This window comes from Triturus cristatus, chromosome 1_2, assembly GCF_964204655.1.
Source record: "Triturus cristatus chromosome 1_2, aTriCri1.1, whole genome shotgun sequence".
NCBI classification, from domain to species: Eukaryota; Metazoa; Chordata; class Amphibia; order Caudata; family Salamandridae; genus Triturus; species Triturus cristatus.
The window spans coordinates 1,093,358,090-1,093,374,533 of NC_140580.1; the positions used below are offsets into that span (position 1 = coordinate 1,093,358,090).

General features: G+C 45.3%; 1 protein-coding gene across 3 annotated transcripts in view; it reads left to right on the forward strand.

Annotated features, from left to right (window-relative positions):
* GSN (gelsolin) overlaps positions 1–16,444 on the forward strand; it is a 191,906-nt gene that overhangs the window by 14,295 nt on the left and 161,167 nt on the right. The window contains exon 1 of one of the 3 annotated variants that reach the window (XM_085613681.1): positions 2,062–2,240. The exons of 1 other annotated variant lie outside the window; for it this stretch is intronic. The gene's annotated coding sequence lies outside the window, so the exon portion shown is untranslated. Of the gene's footprint in view, positions 1–2,061; positions 2,241–16,444 lie in introns of those variants that run through there. One more of the 3 variants, XM_085613682.1, reaches the window with a different exon arrangement.

The window sequence follows — 16,444 nt, forward strand, 5'->3', positions numbered from 1 at the left end:
TGTAATTCTGGGCAAATCACTGAATCTCCCTATGCCTACCAAACATGAATGGGTCCTTGTGTAAGGTAACTGGTGCTCATGTGAAGTTCTCAAATACCTTTGGAATACTAAATTCAAGTAAGTTCTATGTAAGTAACTTACAGTTGACTTATTCAGAAAGCAATTAGATCAAAGTATTGATGAATAAATCATCAAACAATAAAAAGAGAAAATTACATAAAACACGGGTGTATATATTCAAAAGCTGATACTATATTGATTCAAATTTGTTCAATTTTGTAGGGTTCATATAAAGCAAAACAACACAATGTAGCCAGAAGTCAAAATTTACATGTGATCAAATATTCTTTACAGTTACAGTTGTGGACGCCTTTTCAAAAGATGTTTTTAAGGCAATTTGAAGAATTTATATAAAGTAGATATTGCCTATAGTACATTCAACTGAGGAATAGGTGTTATATTCGACGTTTCGGTCTAATTAGGTCTCTGTCTGTTAGACCATCTTCAGGACGTTGAAAATATTGATAGCAAAGACACCTATTTCACATTAGGTAGTGATTCTGTGTGATATTTTGAGAGTTGTTTATTAGACGACATCAATTTATTGGTTGCAGCATAGAGTGATTGTCGTTGGTAAACACAGGGACCGTGTTATTTGAAGGCTACAGGGAGTGAAGTAAAAGAACAAATCTTTGTTGCAGCATTTCAAAGTTGAAAGAGTTTGAGCTCATGTTGCAGTCAGCGAATCTGAATAAGTCAACTGTAAGTTACTTACATAGAACTTACTTGAATTTATTATTACTAAAACTCTTGAATAAATACCTTGTGGGCACACTTACCTGCTCATATTGAACTTCCCAAGCCATCAAGGGTCTATTGGGTAACCCACTATTTGTGATATTACCAATACCTTTGGGTCGACTTCATACGATATAAAACTGAAAAAAAATAGCTGCGGCTGGCAGAGATCTGGGCTGGGGGGACGGAGGTCGGAGAGCTGGGACAGGGGGTAAAGAAAAAAAATGTACCTCCTTGCCATGTCTCGACACTCTCTCCATCGTTATCTCTGGAACAGAACACCTAGGCTCCCCTGAGCCAATAACAATGCTCCAATGCATTTCTGCGATTGGTAAGCACCCAGACTCCCCGAGCCAATCATAGCACTGCAATTCAGCGTTGTGATTGGTCTGAGCGCCGTAGTTCGGCGCGCAGCGAAGGAACGAGGGCCTGGGCATGTTCTTTGCCCAGGCTATAATGCAGCCTGGGTGGAGAAAATGCAAAGTGCGCATGAATGTTTGGCTGGCCCCACATTCATGCGCACTTTAAGGAGCGCAAACCACTCCTCCCCTCCCCTCCTCTGTCAGCAGAGCAGCACCGCCCCGCCCGCAAAGCTGCTGCAACAAGGAAAAAATAAAATGATCTTAGTTCTTATAATTGTATTTTTCCTTTAGTGACACTGCTTAAAAGCAGCGGGGTGACACTCCTCCATCTTAGCAGAGGAGTCGCTACTGATTATTGGCCACATATGCCCAGGAAATGGAGCGAGCGAAACTCTTCTGTAGACTGAATTCCATGTTGATGGCTAATACAGTGGCTACGATGCTGCCTTTTGAAGCAGGAGCCCGAGATTGAATGGCAGCATAGTGTGATCCTGGGCATCAGTATACTCACCTCTACTCGAGCTTGCCAGTCTCCTAAAAAATACAGGACGGGCTTGGAAAAGGGCTAAACGCCGCAATTGAAGGTTATATTCAGATAAAAACGCTCTGTGTCCTTTGCGGCAACAACAGAGTCAATTCCGTAAAAGGAGAACTCACTCTTCAGAGGTAAACGCTGAACATGAGGAAGCGACAGCGGTGCCATTTGCAGAAGCGGAGAGTCTGGCAAAGAGCTGCTGCTTGGCTCAGTGTGAGCAGCGAGTGAACCACCCCGGCATGGCCACACCCTCCCTGCCCTGCTGCACCCCTCCCCCCACACACACTTCACCCAGCCTGTGTAGTGCCTTCCAGAGCCACTGGTTGGGGGGGGGGGGGGCGGGGGGTGATGGAGTACCGATGATTCACAGGGGGTGTGGTGGGGGTGGGGGCGGGCGGAGGCCGTCCTTGGTCCCCTGATCCAGGCTGCCCTGCCCACTGCTGGGGGATCAGGCAGGCTGCAGCCGTCTTCTGCTCAGCCTGCAGCCCGGGTCTCTCCTGCTAGCAGCTCCTGTCCTCTCCTGCACTTCAACAGAAACCAAGCCGGTAGGTCGTGTTCCTGCCTCGTGCCTTGGGGCGTGAGTTTCTTTATGCTCTCTGTCACCGCAGCCCGGTCCTGATTGCGAAACCCCCTGGCCTTTGCGTTCCAGGCTGTCCCGCTGCCAGGAAGGCTGCTCCCGAGGAACAATTTATGGCTTCCCCTGAGGACCGCAGCCGTCCCTGCGCCCCCACCCTCCCCTTTAAAAAAAAAACACATATTTGATGCATCAGTGTAGCTCGGAGCTGCTAATCAAAGATCGGTGCCAAGTGCAACGTCACAGTCACGGCTGCACTAAGCGTTCTGCACTGTCCCTTTCGGAGGCATGTCACGCCTGCTGCGTAGGGGTTTGCTTCTAGTGCGAATATGTGCGTTCATGTCAATATTGGTGCAGTTTTCAGCAGTGCACAGCGGACAGACAGCCATATATAGGCATGAGAGCGCGCCGCTGTCTGAGGGGGGAAGAAATGACGCGGCGAGCAGGGCAGGGGGCAGTGGTGGGCCCAAGAACTCGCAAAGAAATTCCAAACTAAATAAACTGTGAATTCGCGACCCGCGGCCGACGCCCACCTTGCGCGTGCCATGCCCTGGGGGGGCACAGTTTGAAATGAACGCCACAGCTGAAGTTGTTTAACGCAGGGTTTTTACTTGTGTTTTTTTCTTCCCCTCTCATGTATTGTTTTTTGCCTTCTCCAACCTCTTAATGTCCTTAATATCCGGTTCGTATAATAGTTTTGCCTTATTGTAAGCGCCTCCGGTTAAGGAAGATAACCGGCAACGGAATCGTTTTTTAGTGGTGAAAGTCGACTAAAGTCAGTGATACAGAGGGAGTGGTCGGGAGTTAGCCTGCTCAAAGATGTGAACTCGAGAGTGTTAGGGACCCCGCTCCGCAAGCATCACCTAGCCCTTCTAGGCGCTGGGAGCATGCACACATTTCTAGGACCACTCACCAAATGTTACTGGGCAGTCCTTGCGTTTAGACACCGGTGAGACACACGCCCAATGAGTGATATTTGGTGTATCTGGCGAAACAAATTATCTTAATAATTTATTTTAATTATTCATACAATCAACACATTTAACTATAAATATTTGAGACGACATTCACCGCAATGCAAGTCCAGTTTCCACGTTTCTCGTACATGTTTTTAAAATGATGCTCGCATCCCCTCCGCACACTGTTGCTTGAAGAACACATACAACACTGTCCTGGGGAGGAGAGGGTTAATGCTTGCCAGTGGGGTACTGTGCTGTAGTCTACCGCAGGCCTCTGTAAATTCACTTGTCAGGATGTCTTTCCCAGCCATTGTGTGTGTCTGTCCCGTGGGGAATCTGGGCACGCTCCCAAGAAAGAACACGTGTGCCCGAAGGCGACACGAGCGCCTCCTCCCGTAGCCCTGTGGCCAGGAACCGTGGTCGAGCTCAGAGGTACAGCTGTGCGGTGTTGCTTTGCACTTGTATTGCATGGCGCCTGGAGCACTGTCAGGACCTCGCGCATCTGGAGCACTGTCAGGGCGTCGCGCATCTGGAGCACTGTCAGGGCCTCGCACGTCTGGAGCAATGTCAGGGCCTCGCGCATCACACCAAAACTCAGCTCTTATAAATATCATTTCCACCAACACCCTTGTGCGAACCATGCCCTGCGGAGGTACTAACTGTTCACCCGAGCGCCTACATAGCGCTTTGTGGCCTCACTAAGAGGCAAGAAAGAGCTATAGATATCAGTAGCATAGCAAGGATGCCCTGGGCACTGGTGCAAGTCAGGAAAGTTGACCCTTTGCCTGATGTTGGGGTAGCGGATACAACCATTGTAGGAGTTCCAGGGGCCCATCAGGGCTCTGGTCCCCGGTGCCACTGCACCTGCTGCACCACGGGTAGCTACGCCCATGTTGGATAAATTGAAGGATGTACCTGGGTTGTGGATTCAGCAGGTAGTGTTGCAGCCAGCAGGAAACTGGCAGGGTAGAGAGGACTGGCTCTCCCTTTGTATTGTAATTCCATTTACATAGCGGTTACTACCCCTACGAGAGCAGCAGGGTTCGTGGGACCCAAGGTTACTGGTTCATCCAGTGGTTATTGTTAGTTATTGGGATTAGTCTGGTGCTCTCAAGAAAGCATTCCATGCATTGACTCCAGTTTCTTTGCGGTAGATTAAGGTTAACACCAGGCAGGTGGGCTCATCTGTGCTACCTGGTGTAAGGGGAGCAGTTGGTGAGATAGATAAGTTGGCTGGCAGCAGTTAGGTGTCATTAGGATGCAGGGAGAAGGTTTAGAAGAAGGAGGGGATATGATGTATGAAATGAGGTGTGATCCATTTGCAAAATTACACCAAGAGATTAAGGGTGACCGGCCTGCGTGAGGCTGAGCGAAGGCCGAACTCAGAAGGAGAAGGTATTCAGAGGACGGAGGGTGGGTAAGGAGAGAGACACTGAAGACAGAGAGAAGAGGAATCCATCTGAAGTCAATCAAAGTCAATTCATACGCAGGGTTTTAGGTGTATATTTGGAGAAGGATTTCTGACATTGCCAGCAACTTGAGGATGTAAGAAGTAGGTAGATATAATATTACATATATAGTGCTCTATGTCTGGGGCAGACAACTTAAACATGCAAGTCCAAGTGTACACATCATTAAACATTAAGAGCCCGGGCCTGCTGTGCGTAGCCCTTTTAAACAGAGTCTGGAGTATCTGAAGCTTGCTACAGGGTCTGCACCCGGCACAAGGGGAGGTGGTGCAGACTCCCTCTGTAGGAAAAGACTCCTTTATTGATCGCCTCTCACTATTCTACATTAAAGGTTGTTTCACTCACTCATTAAAAATGAGTTATTCGGCACTGCCTGAGAGGATACACCCATAGGGGCCAGGGCTCCCATGCACGGATTGGTGCCCTTCGCGTGGAGTGCTAAGGCTAGAGAGGGAGTGAAGCTTGCATCATGCACACCCTGCAAGCATCAGCCACACTACCATTCATGCCCAGTCCCATTACACCAAGTGTACACTCTGCCTCGCCAGCGCCACAATCAAAAGGGGTATCCAGCTGGTTGAACTGCCGTGTCATGAATTCCTGCAGCACTACCGCTCTCCCGCTTTGATCCAGGCAGTGGTTGAACCTCAGGGTACCCAGGATAGTGGACAGTGGCGGCTGCCGCAAAGCTGAAGTGTGTGTGTGTGGGGGGGGGTGTATGGGGGATTAGCGGAATTATTATTTAAAAAAAAAACGTACCTGTCCTGCTGCCGACACGGACGCTGCTGGCCACCTGAGTGCTTCTCTCCTCCTGGCAGTCACTGGAGCACAAAGGACAGGCTCCCCACCCAATCCAGGCGCTGCTCTTACGCTATAACAAGCATGATAGAAGTGTGGGGATTGGCCTGAGCGGGTTGGTCTGCTGCTCTCTCAGGCACAGGGAGCCTGCAGCTTTTCTCCAACCCGGCTGTCAACACATCTGGACAGTAGAAACCCAAGTGCGCATGTCTGTTTGGCCGGCAAAAGACAACCAACCAAACTGACGTGCATTTCACGGTGCCCATCACTCCTCCTCCCTGCCATGGCCTGGCCCCGCCCATGACTCCTAGTTAATTCAGACAACGGAAAATAAAATTATAATATTGTTTTATATTATCATTTTAATTTTCGCTGATTGACTCCGGCACGTGGGCCGACACGCCTCCGCCATTACAAAGGAGCCGCCCCTGATGGTGGATGGTAGCGACTGTGCCAGGAGTGCTAATGAGGAATGAAGTTATTTGTAATCAATCACCTACCTGCCTTTCTGTCTGACACCTACCTACATCCATCTATCTGTCTGACAATGTTTACAGTTTTGTAATCAGACTGTACAAGAGTTGACTGGAGACTAACAAACAGAACAGCCTTGCAGCAGGCAGGGATATGGCAGGCTAGACGGACGTGGCAGCCTCAGGCCTGTACTTAATATCTAAAGTATTTGCACACCGGAGTTCATCTTAGGTGCAAATGCTTTCTTTTGTGAGCGTATGTTTGATTGCAACTAACAAACTCATATTTCACTTGTAAATGCATTTGTTCACAGATAAAATTGCACCAGTTGTAGCACATTGTGCAGGTTATGGGTATGCCTGGTTATATGTCTCTTTGCAAACTGGCCATTTTATGGGTATTCACAAACAATAGGTCGGTATGTTCACACCCTGGATATGGTCAGGGATTGAGTCTTGTCAAGAGCAAGAGTAGGTATCTAGCTTGTTAATAATGGGGAAATACACAAAAAATTGGTGTCAGTCTCAGGAAAGGGGTTTCTGCCACGGAAAGATTTCTCACTGTGGAGAAAAGAAAATTTAAATGCGAGAACGCACTTGTGCTGCACATGTAGGCATGCAGAAATGTACATAAATACCTACCAAGGGAGTAATATGAAATCGACTTCAAATTGCAGAATTACTCCTGAGAAACTGTGACTGCTGTAGATTCCCTGGACAAATCTTGGGATCTTTTGCAAATTTCTTTGTTGCCGGATATTTAATCAAAACCTAGACCTCATCCCGCAGTAGCAAACCTCGGATTATCACTTGTGAATCTGGCCCGGAGGTTTACGCACCTCTCCAGAAGCGTAACCCTGGGCCTAGTAGCGCTCCGCATAGCTACGCGAAGTGCACTACGCGAGATACGCGTAGCACTACGCGATCTGCGTAGTGCGCTGTTCGCAATGATTGCACAGTGCCGGATGCTTGTCCGCACTGTGCAATCATTGAAAACGGCATCTTGCACAGTGCGAGCTGTCGTTTTCTGCCGCTCAAGTAGATTTTTACTCGCGCGGCAGCTTTCTCAACGCGGACTGGTAGTTTCTCATCACGAGCGGTCGCGAGCATACGTGACCACTCGCAATGAGAAACCTGACCTCCCCGCGTTGAGAATCTTGCCGGTAGGTTTATTTTCCATGCTCGCGATCGGCAACTTGATGTTGCTGATCGCGAACGAGGAAAAAGTCTCGCCGGGATATCATGTTGCTCGCTCGCGGTCGCTAACTTGATGTTGAGGACCGCGAGCGAGTTAAAAATGCCAACTACACTACGCTATGCGATTTTGCACTGTGCTACGTGCAATTTGCGTAGCGTGATGTAGCACAAACTACGCAAACTTCGCGAGCGTAGCGTAGTTGTCCACCCAGGGTTAGTCAGAGTATCGCAACCCTATCTCTTTCATGTCACAAACTGCCATACATGTGTTATTGGTGTGCCCTACAGGGCAGAGTATACCGAAGGCTTGTTATGTCAGAAAAATTAAGTCATATATAGAGAGTGAAACACTGCACAGTGCTGAACTTGCTGGTTTTTAATGCAAAACCATCCAATTCTGTGACTTGGGGTATTGAATGTTCGCCCTTGGGATTCCCAGCTGTTTAAATCTTCTGCTCTCCATTGTCTACAGTTCTTCATGCAGCTGTTAGAGGCAGGCTTTGCTACAGGGAGTTAAAACAGTGACGTCAAAGTCTGTGCGCTCTCTGTGAGTACTGCTTCACAGGAGTGTGGATTAAAACCGAGTCCTGGGAGAGCAGTGATCCTAAGCAAACCAAACCATGTGGCTGTGAACACTTGGCCATTCTCTCATTGATTCAAGGATTTATTATACCTTGTTCTACAGTGCTTATGTGATGGATACCCCTGGGATGCCCGGCTATAGTCATGGTTACCATACCCCATTTAGAGCTGGGCGATGCACTCTTTTTCCCTACTCAGGATCAACATTCATCTCATCGCATGGTGGTCCTGAGTATTGAAAATGGACAGTGGCCCCATGCGCAGGGAGAAAGCTTCATGTATGACAGGTCCATTCGTTTTATTTGCTGGAAACAAAAAGCTTTGCTGAGCAGCTGCATCAAAGATGGCGCCTCTTTAGCAAAGTTAAGCGCCTTAATGGGCCCACCACTTGGTGGTTCAACGAAAAGCACAAAGATCGCTGGCTACCAGGTAGTTGTCTCATAAATGGTGGTCTATCCGCCAAGCTGTAGACAAACCTGTTAGTCACTAAGGTTTTGGTTGCTTTAATTTCTCAACATTTCCACCCTCTTGATTTTGGCATCATGGAAGATTGGTTAGCTTCCCCCAACAATGTGGTCTTCAGGAAATCTGCAAGCCCAACTCTGGACAAAATCTATATGGTGCAGAACTATGTAGTCTTCCTCATCTTCGGTCTGAAATGGATGGATCACATCACCCTGGGCACCTGTCACTCCTTGCGCTGCTTATAAAGCAGAAAGTCAAGATAAAGCCCTACTTTTGTACAAAGAACTAAGCTGGGTGATGCGCACCTCGGTTTATTGAAGTTTATGCGCCCATACACAAAGTTGATGTCCATTTCAGATTGTCGCGCTACACAGTGCAATTTAAGTGTTCTGACAACTTCTTATGCTACTTCTAATAATCACACCCAGAGGCCCCCTGCCTTGACGTGGACTTTATTGAGTTCTAGAAAACACCGAAAGCTCTCCACTTCCACCAGGTATATAGATAAGTCTTTGCATAACTTTCCCCCAATATCCTGCTTACTGTACATTCCACCCCTCTGCACTGCTTTTCTGTTGTGAACCTCCTTCCCTGTGCAGATACCCCGAAGCTGACCTAGTGCGAACACTATCAAAAATAAAAAATGCATACATTATTTTTAATGCTTAATTAAGGTAAACAAAAGCTTACAGTTGGAATGTCAAATGTACACTGATCACTCAGCTAGTGGAAAGATCTAGGTTCTAGTCATCACACAACAGCAGTCCAAACTCGCTTACGTTGGCCATTTCAAAAGGGGAGCGGAGTTGGCCTAACGGCTAGGGTGGATGACCTCGAATCTGGGGAACCTGGTTCGAGTCTTGGCAATGATGCTGAACATCCTGTGATTCTAGGCAAATCACTTAATCTCCCCGTGCATAACAAAAATGAATGTGTCCTCATGTAACGCAACTGGTGCTATGTAAGGCTCTCTTATACCCGATACCGGGTCAAGTTTGCGCTATATAAAACTTCGTTAAAAAAAGTATGTGAACGTCAAAAAGGAGGTGGCTGGTCCAAAACAAACACACCTTCCCTTTGAACATGGAGACTCTACAGTAGGGCGTCCCTTAGCCCATCCATCAGCTCTACTAAAGGTGCGAGACTTTGCATCCTTTACTGTCTCCTCTCGCATTCATTGACATCCTTACAACGATGTTTGGCTGTAGGGAAATTCAATCAACCGACCAATCACTTGACTCCATTACTGACTTTCCACCAGAAAGCCTCACTGTGATGGCTGCTCTGCTTGCAAGGCTGGATTGCAGAAGGCTCCCCCTAGTTTGTGTCACCCAACACGTATGCCAAGAAACCTTAGACTCTAGAAAAGAGAGCCACGTGAACCTCACAACCATACCAACATACCACTGAAGCTCTTCGTTTGTTAGCCTTTCAAGCACATACTACATTTAAGTCTACCCGCATAACACAAAAGCGCTACAAGGCAAAAGGACTTCTAACGTCCAATTCATGATCATCAAACATGCACCAAAATATGCATCAGTAACTCACATTGTTCCAAAGTTCAATAGAGGTGGTGGCGGTAACAACAGGTATATCGTGACTGCGGTCTGGTCTGGAACTCTGTGCCTTTGAGCCAATGGGAAGACGCTGACAGCTTCTGATTCAGATGAATCCTGAGAACATTTCTTTTAAACTAAACTTCTGTAGCACCTTCCAAGATAAATTCACCCCTTGTCTTCAGAATCCCAGAATACTGCTTTGCAAGTTGGTTTCCATGTCTGATCTGCACGCTGCAGGCTCATTCTTCCCTGCATCTGGGTTACCCCATCATGCATGGCTCGCACCTTCACCAGAGATCAGAAACAGCTTGTCCAACTACATGGACATGGGCTTAAGACTGGCACCCATCGCCCATTCACATATTCCATGTGAAATGTTTCATTGCTATGTATACCTGTCAGTGGGAAGATATAACCCGTTGATAGCAGAGCCACTGGGCCTGGGGGTTGGGTTATTCTTATTTCATCAAACCCGACCGTGCTCAGTCACTTGATGCTTAGTTGGGTTCTTCTTAATTAGTGGGACTGACAAGTGGCTCATCTTGCACCACAGTCAAGAGCCTGTTGGGACATCACTTGTTTTCTCCACAGACCTTTTTACCTCTCAATGGGATGGCCCATTACGCTTACATATATTTGCGGATGGTGTTGACTGATGAGCTGAGACTCGAAATAATCATTTGATGAACAAAGGACCAAACATTACCCAACACGTCTACTATCTCTGCACCACCACACAAATCTGCACCAGCACAAGAAACACCACCCTTTAGAGTAGCAGAACTGAGGTTTGGTGAGTTTGTGAACCTTCTCTGATACTTGGATTTCTGCATCCTTCTGTACGCTAGTCAACCAAACAGACAAAAGCAAAGTTTGCAGTTGTCCCGGACCTTCGAAAACATGCACACTTTACGGTCTCAAATGTTCTTCTGACCACATGAAACCAGTAGCCAGAAGCTGCCACTGGTTACTGATGTACCAAAGAATTCCCATTTCTAGACTTATGTTTTATTCACGAAACAGCTGATGACTTGAACCAGGCATATATCTGAAATGTCATCCAAGTTAGAACTCCCTCCACAATGTTAGAAGTCCCCTTTGACTACTCGAAACTGAGGAGGTGAAGGTGGGGTGGATATAAAATGCCCCTCAAAGGCCCTGTCTTTTCTATGCCCAGCCCCAATTTTCCAAAGTGCCCCTTCTCATCTGCAGTTCAGCAAAAAGAAGTTATTGCACTGAAGGAAGTTCCCCCCACCTCTTTGGGACACTGTCTGCTTTTCATGTGCCTTTAAGACCATATAAACTAACATAACATCACAGAGAACCACAGTGCACCACTGTGTGCCGAATGGCGTAGGTTGGCTCTTTGTGAAAACACAAAAATAAAGGATACGGCCTGCTTGTTAGAGATTTTTCAGTGAGTATGTGTGGCCAGGGGCGTAGCTTCGGGGTGGCGGGTGTTTGGGGTGTTACAACCCCCCTAATAAATGTATTATTTAATAAATAGTTGGGTACAGGAGTTTTCAGTCCGGTATGGGAAGGTGTCTGTCGGATGTCACCTGGGATTTTCAAATACTCACTCAGACAAAAGCACACAGGCGCTCTCGTCTCTGTTTTGAAGGTCTTAAAACATGGTTATGCTACAAAATATTGTGTTTTAAGGACCCCACATAATCCGCACTCAAGAGATCAAAGAGATATCAAATCTTTATTGTTTCAGTTAATTAAAATCATTAACATGTGTTCCCTTTCCTCTGGCCCTTAAGCCTTCCTCATGCGCTGCTTCCCATAGAATGATTAACGTGATATGCCAGCGCGACTGTCGGAATATATGAAGACCCCCCCCCAGTTTACTGACCAAGCTACGCCCCTGTGCGTTACTTATTCTTGGCGTACTTTTGGCTTACTATTAAGTTTCCAGAGGTACATCCCACCTACTCCTAATTGAGTCCATAGTGCATTGACACTGAATGAACTAGTGGCCTCCTATCAATATTATTGTAACAAGGGGGATCTCTTCCTGATGACACGGTTTGCAGCCATCGCTGTTAGCTCTCCGGCTGCAACAAATGTTATTCTTCAAGGCCAGGGTAAACATTTCCTTCCAGGAAGAGCACCTCCCCCCACACACCATTATCGCCCCTCCACCCCTGCCGCGCTCTTTGATAACCAAGGACACATGTTCATAGTCTGCTAACCGTGTGATCTTGGTCTAGCATGATTCAGCGGTACTAGTGAAAAAAACGCCTCTCAAATATAACTCCTTTCTGATGTTTTAGCTACATCCACAGAGCGCTTTGCCCAAGCAGGAGGTTACTTTGTCACGCGGTGCATCAAACCCTCAACGAGCCCAGTGTTTCCAAACTAGAACCCTGGCTTTTGAAACCTTTCTAACCATTTATAAAATAGCAAAAGGGCCTTAAATGGACCTTGGAAAGCAACATTTCCCACATTGTTGGGCTACAATGTAGGCACTCATGAATTCACCAAGGCTTCCAAGAATCTGTTCCACAAAAAGACACACTTTGACCTGCAGTTTGCAATAAATTGTCTCTCCCTCTCTCATGTATGCTCATGAGGTGACTCAGGGCCTCGAGCACTCACTCTGTGGCTCCCTGACTCACCTGCTTACTGGCCATTTCTCCAGACCTAAGATTACAACCCTGAAATGTCCCATAATATCAAACAGGCCTGTCATTGTGCCACCAATATTGCCCATCAGTGGTACCCTGATCCCTTTTTCTTCCAGAGGCGGCGAGGCATCAGTGCCCCAGAGCAGCCAGTACACATATTTCTGGCCCCCAGGCTGCTTCTCTTTCGGGAGCCAGTGCTCCTTATAAGGCTTTCTTTGGCCTGCGATTCTGTTTATTCCAGAAAGCCACTTCCGAGCTCCCTGCTCACTTGCTGTCATGTTTAACTCTTCTTATTTTTCTTACCTGCTAAAGAGAGCCACAAGGAAATGAAGATCTTAATTTGTTATCATTTTCTCGGAGCTGCGGCCCTGTGATGGCCAGTAAAGAGGCAGCGGGAAAGATGGGCAGACAGTGACTTCATGCAAGGACCTTTCTATGTAGTTTGTTTAATGCAGTGTCAGCGGTGGGTCGGGGTTTGTCCTGCGCTGGAATAAGTAGAAGAGGAGAAGGAAGGCTCTCAGGGTTATTTATGATGAAGTAACATTTTACCTGTCTCAAATAACAAAGAATATCATGGAGTTTGTTGCTGTGGCTTCTTTTTTCTTTAACCACTAAACAATGTTACATTTGTGCTATGGAGGTCTCAAGGAGTTTCCGTTTCGTGTTTGTTATAAAACCTCATTGGTTGCTTCGAAGTGAATGGTCAACAAACAAAAAACACGGACACTACGCTGTTAGTTCATTCCTTTTGTATCACAATTCTTTATGAAATGTTTTTCAAAATTACATACCAATATGATTGGTTTATACATTTACAATTGAGTGATATAACAAACTAAAGATATATGATCTAAAGAAATAAAGAAATATATGCAATCAAATTCAAAATCATTAGTGTACAACCACTGACCATAAATGGATAAAATATAATCAGTCATCACATATCAATAAAAGAACCCCATTCATGGTTAAAATGAATCAAATTGTTAGTCAGTTTATAGACCATTTTCTCAAAATGAGTCTCATCGAACATATCCTCCAGCCCAGAGGGAAGAGTTGGAATAACATTAGTTCTCTAAAAGCGTAAAATAATAACTTCTGCTAAGGTAATTGCACTAGAGAGCCATTTAAAAGCATGAGTAGACATGGGCGGAAGTTCAGAAGTATTATGTAAAAGTGACAAATGTTTTGAAAGGGAGACATTAATAAAATATTGTGTCTTCTAATAATTTCCAGTCTGAAGCCAAAATATGTGAAGTTTGGGACACTCCCACAATATATGAACAATATCACGATTACGAAGTCCCACATCGCCAGCAGAGTGTAACTTAGATGGTGACCAGTGCGGTATCTTAAAGTGCTTGAATTTGAGGCGAGAATGCCTAAAGTCTTTTTTTTACAGTTATCTAAGATAGTATCCCACTCTATTAGTTCATTCCAAAAGCCTCAACATTTTAAGCTATGTAACACTGGTAAACTCACATTTTTCTTTCGATTTTGCATATAGTGAAAGTGAAGATGGGTGAGAAATGTAAGAACATTTGAAATAGGAGGGTAAAGGGAGTGAATATGAAGGGCAGATTCACTAACATTTGGCAATGGGTTTGTGTCACAAAAATGATGCAAACCTGTTTAAAATGTTTATTTAAAATTACTTTCCAGTGCAAGACTTGTTTTGCGCTGTAAAGATGCTTGAAAGTAATGCACATAACAAACAAACGTAAACAACGTACAGCCTTTTGGCTAATGGACTACTTTTAAGACTTTACTTTGTTTCTTAAAAGAAATGCACGCACATTTGTACTTCTTTATTGATTTGTTTGTGGTTCTTTGTTCAGTGGGGTCACTGTACAGGTTTTTATTGAAAACAATATGATGAAAAAGGTTCTGTGTAATTCATCCTTCTGAATGATCAAGATAAAGTTTTGCCAACATCAGTATGGTGGTCTGAAATATGAATGTATGGTAATAGCATTCGATGCAGTGGGATATTTCACAATGTAAATCCTGTATTGATGTTTGAATGATACCTACGGGTGCCATTGTTTATTTAATTTGAGTGAAAGCAACGCAATGCAGCTCAAAGCACTTCTTTGCGTTACAGTGCATCAAGGACACGTTCCATGGGTGCTGCATGGGCATTCACGTGCAACTACCCATGGGTGTTATGTAGGGCCGTATCTATTTACAATAGTACACAGGGTTTTTCACCAAAAAACGATACCATTTTGAAGCAGGTGTTCAAAAGGAGAAATGCCTTTTCTCCTAACGTTTCCCACTTTGCATGTGTGCTGCACTGTACAGCACACACACACCAGGTGGGAATTTTTTAAAAGTATTTTGTACTGGAAGGATAGCCCTCCAATACAAAACCTATACTAGACTCATGGCAGCCTGATTGTGCTCCAGCTCTGTGGAGAGAGTGCCAAATCTGTTTAGGTATGGCACTTTCCTCCACTCTCCCTGCAATGCAACGCAGCGCAGCATCTTTAGGTGATGCGCTGCATTGTGTAAGAGCTTTGTAGATCTGGGCAGGGGTGTGAAAATAGATGTTGGGTTGAAAACTGCATGTGGGGTGGAATAAGTGTCTAAGAGACATATGATGCATGTTCAAGTGGATAGGGCGAGTGGATGGATGGTGAGTGAGTGTGAGTGTACCGGCTGAGTCTGTGTGAGGTGCGAATGTGGATGGATGTTACTCAACGTGCATGAGGTAAGACTGTGGACAGAGGCTAGAATAGTGGATGACGGTGCGAGAGTGAGAGTTAAAGAACTGTTAGCCTGAAGAAGGGGTCTGTAGTAGCTATTTGCAAGAGTCAAAAGTCAATAAGGTCCGAGCAAACTTCAAAGGTGAGTTCAGATTAGTTTAGTTGCTTGGTGATGTATGCGGTTATTTTGCTTTTATTTGTACAGTTATTTTTAAATTTGCGAGAGAGAGAAAAAAGTATATCATGGTATTTATAGCTGGGTGTGGGGGAAGGACCTTGAGTACGCAAAGCATAGGTTGGGTCATGATGTCTCTCTTCTTACTCAAAAATAGCAGTTAATGTGGATGTGTATACATAGTTATGCCACGTATATCCATGTATTGAGGATTGTGGTGTGTAGTAGGTATAAATAAATGTAAATGAACATACCAAGAAAACCTGGGGTTACATTTGTGCAGTGAGGTGAAATCACATCAGATATGGCTGGGGAGTAGAGCTCAGTTATCTTCCCCTAAAAGTAACTATAACATGGTTTCTCTGATGTTTCATGTAGTGGTTTCTCTGCTTAAGCTATGCTGTGATAACAAAATAGAATTTGACCTTTGTCGTTTAGTACTACATGTGTGAAATGGGCATTTACTTGTATGCTTGTTAGTTAATACATATTTTGTTAAGCTACATTTATTTTAACTTACATGGCATAAAGTTGGATCAGGTCCTCCTGTGCCTCCTTCGGACATGCGCCTTCCCCTCGAACCTTAATATAAATACTTTTGAGTATCCAGTGTATCCACAAATGTTTTGTGAAATGTTGCTTTGTATATCTAACACTTTTTGCAATTAAGATACTGAGAAAGTTGAAGCTGCTTGGTTGACTTTTCAGGACAGTCATCAAAGCTACCATTTTTTGTTCAGGTATTATTTATTAATTTTGGAGATTTATAAAGCACTAGAGGTCACTGGGGCCATTTTAGAGCACTGACCAGAAAAAAAAAATACATGAATGAGACGATCCGTATAGGTGAGTGTTAAGAGTCCATTCGTTTACATAGGAAGAACCTAGATCTGACGTTCTTCTGTCACTCCTGTGAAGATGTGCAATCGAAAACCTGTTTGTAAAGTTCTGATTTCAGATGTTTCCAGAACTGAAAGTAATGGGATAGAATGCGGAAGCGGGTGCTCAGGCTATTCCATCGTTTCAGCCCGTGGTGCCCAAGGACCTTTCTCCATACTGAAGTCTCTGGAGTGGGTATGGTTTAAGGAGCACAGATTTCTGGCTGGTGCACAGTGACATGACTGTTCTTCAAGAGGGTTCAAACTTTTCCCAAT